The sequence below is a fragment of the Macrotis lagotis genome, chromosome 5, assembly GCF_037893015.1.
Source record: "Macrotis lagotis isolate mMagLag1 chromosome 5, bilby.v1.9.chrom.fasta, whole genome shotgun sequence".
NCBI classification, from domain to species: Eukaryota; Metazoa; Chordata; class Mammalia; order Peramelemorphia; family Peramelidae; genus Macrotis; species Macrotis lagotis.
Window position 1 is genome coordinate 57,438,641 of NC_133662.1, and position 11,371 is coordinate 57,450,011.

At 34.7% G+C, this 11,371-nt stretch overlaps 1 long non-coding RNA gene across 1 annotated transcript in view; it reads left to right on the top strand.

Annotated features, from left to right (window-relative positions):
- Window positions 1–6,910, top strand: part of LOC141489710 (uncharacterized) — a 77,313-nt gene extending 70,403 nt beyond the window's left edge. The window contains exon 4 of the long non-coding RNA XR_012468969.1: window positions 6,824–6,910. This is a non-coding gene — a long non-coding RNA (uncharacterized LOC141489710). The remainder of the gene's footprint in view (window positions 1–6,823) is intronic.
- Window positions 6,911–11,371: the final 4,461 nt, after the last annotated feature.

Sequence of the window (11,371 nt, forward strand, 5' to 3'; positions counted from 1 at the left end):
GCCTACTCCCTAGACCTGGGTGGGGGTGGGGTTTGGGGAACAGCAGGATGTGAATTATCTTTGATCAATGTGTGCTGGACCCTTGGGCAATCTAGTTAAGCTCCTTATTATTCACTCAGTACTGATAGAGATCTGCTGCCCACACTTGAGCCTGGGATGGGGGGGGGGAGGTTATTACTGTGTTTGTTCTGGGAAAAGTCCTTTTCTCTGGCGGGAATGGGGGGTGGGCTCAACTGGAAACATGTGGACTCCACTGAAAATATGGGGCACGCGGCCCTGGTCTTCCAGGCCAGTAGAACTGAACAGATTGATGTCTAGCCACTGCACTGGAACTCTCCCTCCAGCCTCACTGGAGTACTTCTGCCTGCTTACAAAGCCAAAAGCTTCCTTGGCTATTCTGAGGTTAGTCCCAGATCTCACCCTACCACCCCTATGCTGGTGACCGCAGCTCACCTTTGCTCCTTCTGGATTTTGTGGATTTGAATTCTGTTAAGAGGTTTGAATCATATTAGTTCTGGAGGAAAGCCAGGAGACCTTAGGACAGTGCCTGGCTTCTCTCCATCATCTTGACTAGAAGTCTCTTAAAAGACTTTTCAATCTAACACCTGTCATTGATGGATTGAAACATGTTCTTACACAGCTAAAGTATTAGGTACAAAAGGGAGTGAGATAGTCACAACCATGTCTCTGTACACTTATTTATTATGTGAAAGTTAGTGGATAATGATAAAGGTATCCCCCCCAAAGGGAACAACAATTATATATATATATATGTGTGTGTGTATGTGTGTGTGTGTGTTTTTGCAAGGCATGGGTTAACTGGCTTACCCAAGGCCATATATCTAGGTAATTATTAATTGTCTGAGGCTGGACTCCAGGGCCAGTGCTCTATCCATTGTAACACCTAGCTGTTCCAATTTAAAAGTACACATTAGGGAAAATTTTTTAAAAAAGATGTTAGCAGGGCATTAAAAACTACTATTTTAAATTTAATGATACATAACAACTATATGGATCAGATGTTCATGGTTTCATAAACAATCTTTTTTGTTTTCCTTTGCATACTGAATATTCACACTTATTGGTCATTAAATTCATTAAAATTTAAAAAACAGAATGGATAAAAATTAAAAAAAACCAAACAACAAACTCTCCTAAATTTATGGCTGTTAGCACTCTAAAACTAAAGCCATTTCTATTGCCTCTTTGACAATATATTAGACATGTTTATCACCCAGTGACATAACAAAAAACTGACTGTATCTTAATATAAAGGAAGCAGCTAGTAATAGAATTAGCTCTGATTTTAGAATCAAATGAGTGCCTGGTTATAGAAGGGGAATTTGGGGGGAAATAAGATTTAAGCTACTGTTATGTGCCTGTCATTGAACCACATGCTTAACAGTATTATTTTATTTGGGTTTCACAATGTGAGGTAGGTACTATTAATATCCTTATCTCACAATCAAATAAAACCGAGGCATACAGAAGTTAAGTGACTTGTCCAAGGTCACTCAGCAAGTAAATGTCTGAGGCTAGATTTGAACCCAAGTATTTCTGACTCCAGATAAAATAGTCTATCCATATTATATCACCTTGCTGACTCATATATCAATAACTAGAAGTCATACACTGATTTAAGGTTTGAAAAATACTTTACATATATTATCTCATTTGATTACACAACAATCTAGTAAGGTATGGGCTATTTTGTTGTTTAGTCATTTTTTTTAGTCACATTGACTCTTTGTGATCCTATTTTGGGTTTTCTTTGCAAAGATATTGGACTGGTTAACCATTTCCTTCTCCAGTTCATTTTACAGATGAGGAAACTGAAGAAAAAAATGTTTGCCCAGGAACATACAACTAGTAAATGTATGAGGCCACATTTAAACTCATGAAGATGTGTTCTCCTGACTCATACCCTTTAATCAGTGTACCATTTCTTGCCTTATAGATACCATTACTATTCTCATTTTGTAGAAAGGGGAAACTAAAAACTAAAAAAGATAAAGTGGTTAGATCAAAAGATCCATGTAAAAAACAAAGAAGAAAGGATAAAGAGAACATATACCTGTATTTTTATAATGCCACATATTCCTAGTCATGACTTTTTTTCTATTAACTTTATACCTGCCTGACTCAATCTTATTTTTTCTAATCACCTAATTATCTATCATTGTTAGTATGAAAGTGGGCAGTCACTCTGGGTGTCATGGAGTAGAGACGGACTTTTGCTGAGTTGGGATTCCAAACTCTAAGTTTTCTTTCTTTTTCTGGGGAATAATTCCAAAACAATTATTACCATGAATATAATGCATTTCCAAATGTCTCATTAGACATGAGTCAAAGATAGTAATCCCTACAATCTTTACACAAAGATGACAGCTTCCCCCAGTTCTTAAAAAAACAAGCATCAAAAGGGCAAGACTACAGGGCAACTACAGGGCAATAATGAGTACGTTTTTAATGGAATACTTTTGGCCACTAACAGATGAAAATTGTAAAGGAAGGATGAACAGTTGTAAAGGATGGACAGTTGGTTATCTGTACGAATAGAGAGTGTTTAGACTATCATAGGTTTATTATAGCTAAAGACTTAACCTGCAGAGACCAAAATGCTAACTTGGTAATCAGGATGAGATTGATCATAGAATATACAAGAACATAGATACTTTCTAGAGTCATAAGGGTCTTTAAGATAAGCCAGTCCAACCTCCTGATTTTACATAACATTTTGATTGTTAATTTATCTTATGATATATTCTGATTCCATGATATTTGGTCCACATCTTTTTCAACAATGATAGTGTGAATTCCCAAAGTTAAAGTTGTTTTTGTCTGTTTTTTTTCAAATAATGACTGTTTGAGAGCCAATGTATGCTACAGGATGGAATGGTAGACCTTGATCTAGGAAGAACTGCCACCTAGTAGTTGTTGTGACCGTGGGCAAATTGCTGAATTTTAGTTTCTTCATCAGTCAAAAATGAAGATATTCATGGAAAATCCACTTTATAGGGTTGATGCAAGACTCTGATCCAGTGACATTAGTCTTCTTGCTGTTCCTCAAATAAGAAACTCAATTTTACAATCTGGGCACTTTAAATGTCAGGAAAAATCCCACATTCTAAAGGAAGCCTTTTATGATCCTCTTTCATTTTAATGCTCACTTTGTGTTCATTAGTTCCAAGTTATCCTGCATATAGATTATACATAGTTATTTGCTTGCTGGCTTCCCTATTAGACAGTGATCTCCTTCAGAGCTGAGACTGTCTTTTCCTTTTTTTTTTGTATCCCAAGCACTTAGTACACACAGTAAATGCTTGATGATGATGATGATGATGATTATGGCTGTCATTCATTCTCAAAGAAGACCATGACATCAGGGAAATGATACCATGACAGGCAAGAAAATTGGATATGAGTGAGAGGATGCTGTACTAAGTCACCAGTATCACTTTCTCCTCCAGAGCCATATGGGTCTAATGGACAGATAAAGATAGGACAATTGGAGAAGGCACCGGATGTGAGGCAATCAGAGTTAACTCACTTGTCCAAGGTCACACAGTAAGCTAGAAAGGGCACCTAGTCAGTCCAGTGGGTAAAGCCCAGCCTCAAAGACAGGAGAACCTAAGTTCAAAAAATGCTAACTGGTTTCATACGTAGCTATGAGAGGCACATAGTATGAGAGGCACTTTGTAAATTATTAAGTACTAAAATGTCTGAGTAAGTTTTATTTTATTTTATTATTCAAGAATTTAAAATTTAAGAGCTTAAACATGCACTAAGACTTTTGGGACACTTTTTAGTTTGTACAACAAATGAAAATGCAAAATTTATTTTAAAATGCATATAATCTTATTACTAAAATCAATAAATGTAACTTTTATGGATCAATTGCCATGGCTAGGATTTGAAGAGTTAAAGGCGCTGCAATGTGTATTATTGGAGAGAATATTCACATTGATATTACAATCATGGATCTCTGAGCATTTGAGTTAAGTATAAATGTAGTCATCATTATTGGAATGTAGCTAAAAGATAATTGTGGAAAACCAGGCAAATACCACTATATGTTAACCAAGGCATGCTACAATAGTAGACACACATTTTGACTTTATTAATTGGTTACTTGATACATAATTTATGAGATAATTCAATAATTCACCTATCATGTTCAGTGGAATATAGAAGGAAATGAAATATTGCTCTCAAGGCAGTGTATTTCCTATTTGACTTCTTGGCAAGGTAAAGGCTTCCCTGTTTAGGGAAGTTTCTAAGTAACTCTTTTTCTGGGCTTCTGAGTATATTCATACTGAGAGGTGAATCATTTGACGTTTCAGTATGTGGCATGAAGAGCAGGGATACATGCTAAACCACAGTAATATGACACATGTGGGAGTGGAAGGACATTAATTACCAATTGCCAGCTATACAATCTATAAGGTGTAGGTGACATGTTCTCTAGAAGATCTCTGTCCTGCTGGATAGTTCATTTCTATTTCCTCTGTGGTCTCTCATTAGAAGAAATATACTCATAAAAATAGTTTCTGTTTCCCCTAAAAAAAGGAGGGAAGATCTCTGAGGGAGGGCCCTTCCACCCACTTAAAATTCTATGAATTTCCTAGTCATTATTCATATGCTCTTCTGTTCCTTATTTGACCTCCTCCTCAGCCTTGGTTGGAAAATAAAGTAGTTGAGACTCAATATGGGTAAGAAAATAGTTTACTGATGTAATAGTGAAAATGTGATTCCATGACCCCCTTTATCTGAAAGGTCCAAATTCTATTTTTTTAAAAGTCCTATCTTCTCCATAAGTATTTTTTGGATCACTTACTTTGGCCCTTGATGACTGGCACTCTTCTCTAAATTATGATTATGATTATTTTATTATTATTATTTAGGTTTTTACATGGGGTTAAGTGGCTTGCCCAAGACCACACAACTAAGGAATTATTAAGTGTCTAAGGCCGGATTTGAACTCAGGTACTCCTGACTCCAGGACCAGTGCTCTATCCATTGCACCAGCTAGCCACCCCTCCTCTAGATTATTGTGACAAAAATTATCTATGACTCCAATTTGGCAGTTAGCAATGCTACTTTGAATTTTTTAAAAAGTATACCATTTTACCAATGAAATTTTGAACTCTTTGAGGACATCTTCTAGATTCTTCTTCATCTCCAGTCTCTCCCATCTCTTTTCTTCCTCCATTCTCTCCAATTAAAACTCTTTTCTCCTTCATTTCAAGCACCCATTATGCTCTTGCTTTTGTGTCTTCTCCATGAAAATAGATAATGTTTTGTTATTCATTATTCAAGCAAGTAACTGTTTACAGTTTAGTATGTATAGGTTTTTGTTCCATTCATTTCTTCAATTAGGACTTTTCCTTGTAAGCCCTTTTTTTTTTACTACCTCTTAACCAGTAATATGTTTTAAAAACAGGTGAGAACACAATTGTGACTGTTTCCTGGTAAAATGAATTTTTCAGAATCATCTAGCATTCCTGAAGATTTTTTTTTCTTTCAGGAAGTTGGAGGAATTATGGGACAAGAGGAAAAAAATGACATCAACTTTAGAAAAGCACTGTGATTTTTTCCCCCATTTGGATTAGTACTCTCTGTATAAGACTCTCACACTGGACCTTTAGAATTCATATCTTAATCCTGGGGGCAGTTAATCCAATCATCTTTGGAAGTTTTATACTAGGACTGAGTAATTTTGACTTATTACTGAGTGCAAACTTCCCTAGTAAAATTTATCCATTCCCAGATACCCGATGAACAATGCTACTTCACATCTCATCACATCAAAATATCTTACTAACTGCCTGTGGTCAAGTGAACATACTTTCTCTCATATCCTCCTTTGTTTCATCTATTGTTCTGGGCATAATGATCAATAATCTATTGTTTTAGGCAAAAATCACATCTAGGCATAAAGCTTCTGAAAACAGCATGTCAGTTGACTCCTTTATGGTTCAACTCATAATCCTTGTGATTTTCCAGGTCATAACTCCTCTCCTTGACCACTGCTCATATTTTTATTATTTTTCTTAATAGAATGAGGACAATGACTTTTACTTTTTGCATTTGTATTCCTAATGTTTCCTAGCATTTAATAAATACATTTTTCATTCATTCATTCATTCAAGATAAATATGATTTAGTATTTTAGGGTAATTTGGATGAGAAGGAATGGTTTGTAGTTTCTTCTACTATGCATTCCCCCTGAGAGGGCAGAGCTGGGAGAAGTCATCCATGCATTTGGAGAAAGGTTTGAAAATTGTGATTCCATTTATTAACATCTATTAGAAGTTTTATGTCATCACTGGAACCCATAACATTTTACTCATTAAGAAATTTATATCTCATGGGGAACAGTTTTCTGATTTTAAAACTATGTTTGTTTAAAAAAGTTTATTAGAGGATCATAGGTCTAGATCTAGGAGGGATCTCAGATACCATTTACTATACATATTTCCCAGCTTTTCATGGGTTCTTAATCTTTTTTTCCTGTTAGAAACTTCTTTGACAGTCTCATGAAGCCTATATATTCCTCAAGCTGCTTATAAATGTATTAAATACATTATATATTAAAAGGAAAACAACTATTTTGAAAAAATAATTACTTAAATTTAAAAAAAGAACAAGTCACTGAGCTCAGATAAAGAAACCTTGACCCACTCCAATCCCCTCATTTTTACAGATGGGAAAATAAAATCCCAGGGACACAAGACCCACCAACTCTAAAACCAGTGAACTTTAATTTACATTGTTCTATGATTCTATCTCATCTTATGTTCTTTTAAATATTGTATTTTAGGCAGATACCTACCTTTCCTGCCCTTGTCCTACCTCCAGTTGTAGTTACTGTTACTGGGAATTTATTCAAGAGAGCATATGAGAAGAAGAAAGAAGAAGAAGATAAATGAAGATGAAGGAAGAAGAAAGAAAAAGAAAGAAGGAAGAAGAAGGAGAAATAAAAAGAATGAAGTAGAAAGAAAGGAAGGAGAAGAAGAAAAAAGGAGAAGAAAGGAAGGAAGGAAAGAAGGAAGGATCTCTTCCCCTTGGGTATAGATATAAAATGACCCTGATCTCATTTTATGCTGTTTTATATTCATGTCTTGTATCCATTTTGAGCTTATTGTGGATATGGTGGAAATTGTTGGCCTAAATCTAATTTCTGCCAAAGAACTTGTTCATTTTTTCCAGTTCACAAAGGAAGGATTCTATTGTATCTCTTTTACAAACAATTCCAGTTTAGGGTTTTAAATATAGGCCTAACAAAAAAAAATCCTCTCATTACTATGCTTTCTGGGATATTAGAAAAAATGAGTGTGAAATGTTAAAAACTTTTTTATTGAATTAACTATTTTAAAACACTTGTTCATATGATAAATTAAGCTATTTATTTTCTTAATGTTACACCATTTTGTATCCCTGGCATAATTCTAACTTAGACATAATGAAATATTTTTCTGTACATACTGCTGTGCTCTATGTATAAGAATTTTACTGAAAAAGTTTTAATACATATTTATTAGTGAGATTGTTCTATGTTGTTCTTTCTCTGCTTTGTCTCTCTCTCTCTCTCTCTCTCTGGATGAGGATATATTTATTTCATGAAAGGAATGTGGTGGAATGCTTTCTGTTTCTAATTCTGAGAATTTATTTTGTAGCATAGGTATCATGTACCATACTATTTTTGTCTCTGATCAGAAATGTATCTTAGAAGTATATTTTTGTTAACATAGATTTTCTTTTTTCTACAAACGGAAATCAGTGTACACACAAAGAAAAAATTGTAGTGAAGTGACTTGAAATAAAGACATGTAAATGAATAGCTTTCTTTAACATACCTTTCTTGAAAATGAACAGAATTCTAGTTTCACCCATTTTAAGATAGCCAAATATCTTGTATGATCTTATCCTTTATTTTTGTCCCCTAACTAAGCATCTCCTTGGTTTTTAATATAGAAATACCATGTAGAGAGTAGAAAAAGTAGAAAATGGCTATATATCAATCAAAGAGAAAAATAACACACTGCATCAATGGCGATCATGACCATATTATTTTTTCAATCAAATATATTTCACAAGACTATTTCTCCTTGAGCACATTGTCCTCTGACTTGGATTATTCTTGTCCTACACATAAAAATATCATTTTATTTAAATGAAAATAGAAGTCAAATTTCTTCTCCTTATTTCTATTTTTGCCTTCATTCTTGGATCTTGAGTGCAACTAATTAAAGATTTAAAAAAAATTATTCACAAGAAAATTTGCCCTACATACATATCATAGGCTTTTCTAGACTACTAATCGCTTTGTTTCCACGCTTGGGATATCAAAAGACAACTCATCAGGCTGAGAGAGAATCAGGTTACTTAATTAAATATCATAAATCTTATGTTTTAATTCTAGGTGGGATGATTAATTTTGTATTACCAAATCTGGTACCATTTAGAGGATACTCCTGGGATTGTCTGTTCTTAAATTTATAAATTATGAACTCAATGAACCAACACAGCTTATAATAGATATTATAATACATGCAGGCTTATTTTGATAAAACACTCTTCTTGAAAGAAGTTGGGATGAACAAAAGTATGTCCTTTGACATGCTCTTTTTCCCTTTATTTTAATGCTTTTAAAAACAATTTCTGTTTCACAATTTTATCTAGTGTGATGACATCCTTAGTGCAAAATGAATACTGATCAAAATAAGAAAAAAGAAAAATAAATGAATGCTGAATCTCCACAGAATTATATAGAGCTGTTACAAAGGTAAAACCTCTAGTGAAAACAGAAAGCAAATTAATTTGGAGGCAGTGTACATAGTGGACAGAGTTGATTTGAATTCTGAATCAGACCACTTATGTGACCATGGGCAACCCACCCAATCTCTATCAATCCTGATCTTTAAAATGGGGATAATAGTATTTAGTTCACATAGTGGTTCTGAGAATCAAATGAGATAATATCAGTGAACTGTCCTGGGATGACTCCAACAGACTAATTCACTTTTGCCCTATGTGACACACTATATGAATGTTTACTATTACTACTGCTGCTGCTACTGCTTCTATTGCTTCTACTGCTACTCCTCCTCCTCCTCCTCACTATTACTACTACTACTACTACTACTACTACTACTACTACTACTACTACTACTACTAAACAATGCCTTACAGCTACTAATAAACTACTACTACTACTACTACTATTGATTTTTTTTTCTTCCTTTTCAAAGAAGACCATGACATCAGGGAGATGAATTGAGTTTGAATGACAGAGTGCTATGCAAGCTCACTAGCCTCTTTTTCCTCCAGAGATATCTGGATCAAGTGACCAGATGTGAAACAGGATGACTGGAGATGACCTTGGATGCTAAGCAATCAGTATTAAGTGACTTGCCCAAGGTGACACAACTAGTAAATATCTGAAGCTGCATTTGAACTCATGTGCTGCTGACTTTGGGGCTCTACCCACTGCGCCATCTAGTTACTGTTACTAATAGCTATAAGAAAACTAGATGGTACAATGAATAGAGAAAAATATGAGTTCAATTCAGTTTTAGATACTAGCTATGAGACACTGGGTAAGACATTTAATACTATTTGCCTCGGTTTTTTTCTTATCTGTAAAATGAACTGGAGAAGGAAATGGCAACCCACTCCAGTAACTGCCAAGAAAACCCCAAATGGAATGATGAAAAGTTGGATATGACTGAACAACAAAAACAGTGAGAATCATAAAAATATTAGAAATTTCTATTTGAGGGTAAAAAAAGATAGGGAAATAGTTTTACTTAATAGATAATAGAGAAAATCTTTTCTATGTACCCTGGATTTTGATCTTCTGCACTAAAACTATCAGTAGCCCCCCTTTACTGAAGAATATTACTCCAACTATTCTAGTCTATTCATTTCCCTCCAAAGACAACTTAACATTCTTACCACTCTATGTTCTGTTTCCCTTGCTTGTAATACCTTGCATATCCTTCTCCTTTCTGACGCATTGTTGTCTTCTTTGAGGAAGCATGATAATAGAAAAAAGTAATGGACTTTGGCGTCAGGAGGATCCTTGTTCAAATCTCACTTCTGGCATTTACTAGGATGAATGATTTCAACTCTCTGCCTCAGTTTCTTTATCTGTTAAATAGGAATATTTGTATTTATTTGACAAATCCCTGAGGAGATCTAAAGCATTCTTTGAAGGTTTGGCTTTATCCTGTTAATCTTTTCTTTCATCATATTAATTCAGTTGACACATAATTAACTATCCTGTATTGTGTCTTTTAAAATGTATAATGACCCCATGTCTGAATACATAAAGACATTTCCCCATTTTCCTGTCTTTGAGCACAAAATGAATGGAAATGGAAATCCTGAAATATTTCCCAGAGACCTGAACAATGCACAGAATGTCACCAGTGTAGGATAATAGAGTTGAAAGTGATAGAGAAGATGGGGAGATCCAGAGGCATGGTGACACCTGGGAATGTCTTTCCATGGTGTGTCTCTATGCCAAAAGGAGAAACTTTCTGCCACACCAAAAATTGAATTCAAGAGGCATAGAAGGATAGAGGTAGAGTATTAGACCATGAATCAGGAGGACTTGAGTTCAAGTCTCCCTTCAAACACTTGTTCGTCATGTGATGCTGGGTATGTCATTTAATCTCTGCCTCATTAGTAAAAAGGAAATAATAATACTATTTATGTCTTTGACTTTTTGTAAGGATTAAAGTGAGATAATATTTGTGAAATGTTTTGTAAACCTTAAAGCACTATATCTTGTTAGCACAGAGACTAACTAGTGTTTGTTGTGAATAGTAGAATGGGTATGTCCTATCTAGTCAAGTTAATAAGCACAACTGTATTGCTTGTTGCTATTCAGTTTGGGCTTTTCTTGGCAAAGATACCAGAGTAGTATGTTATTTCCTTCTTTTTTTATACAGATGGAGGAAATTGAAGTAAGTAGGGTTAAGTGAATTGCTCAAGGTCACACAGCTAGTAAATGTTTGAGGCTGGATTTGAACTCAGGTCTTCCTGAGAGCTTCCTGGAACTCAGGTCCAACCCTCTATATGCTTTATCCACCTAGCTTTCCAAACTCTTCTATTTAATTTAATTAAATCATATATTAAGATAATGAACTTGTATAGAGGTTTTATTGACTTAGAAGGGAGGAAGGGAGGAAGAGTGGGGCAAGTAGGAGGAAGCAAAGACTATATATAGTTTCCATGATCCTGACTACTTTTTTGAGAACTGAGAATTAGTCAGAGCATCCTCTATTGTTTCTGATATTCAAATTTTGCATCTTCAACTAGATAGTGAAAGAACATCTCAATATCTTCCAAATTAATGAGG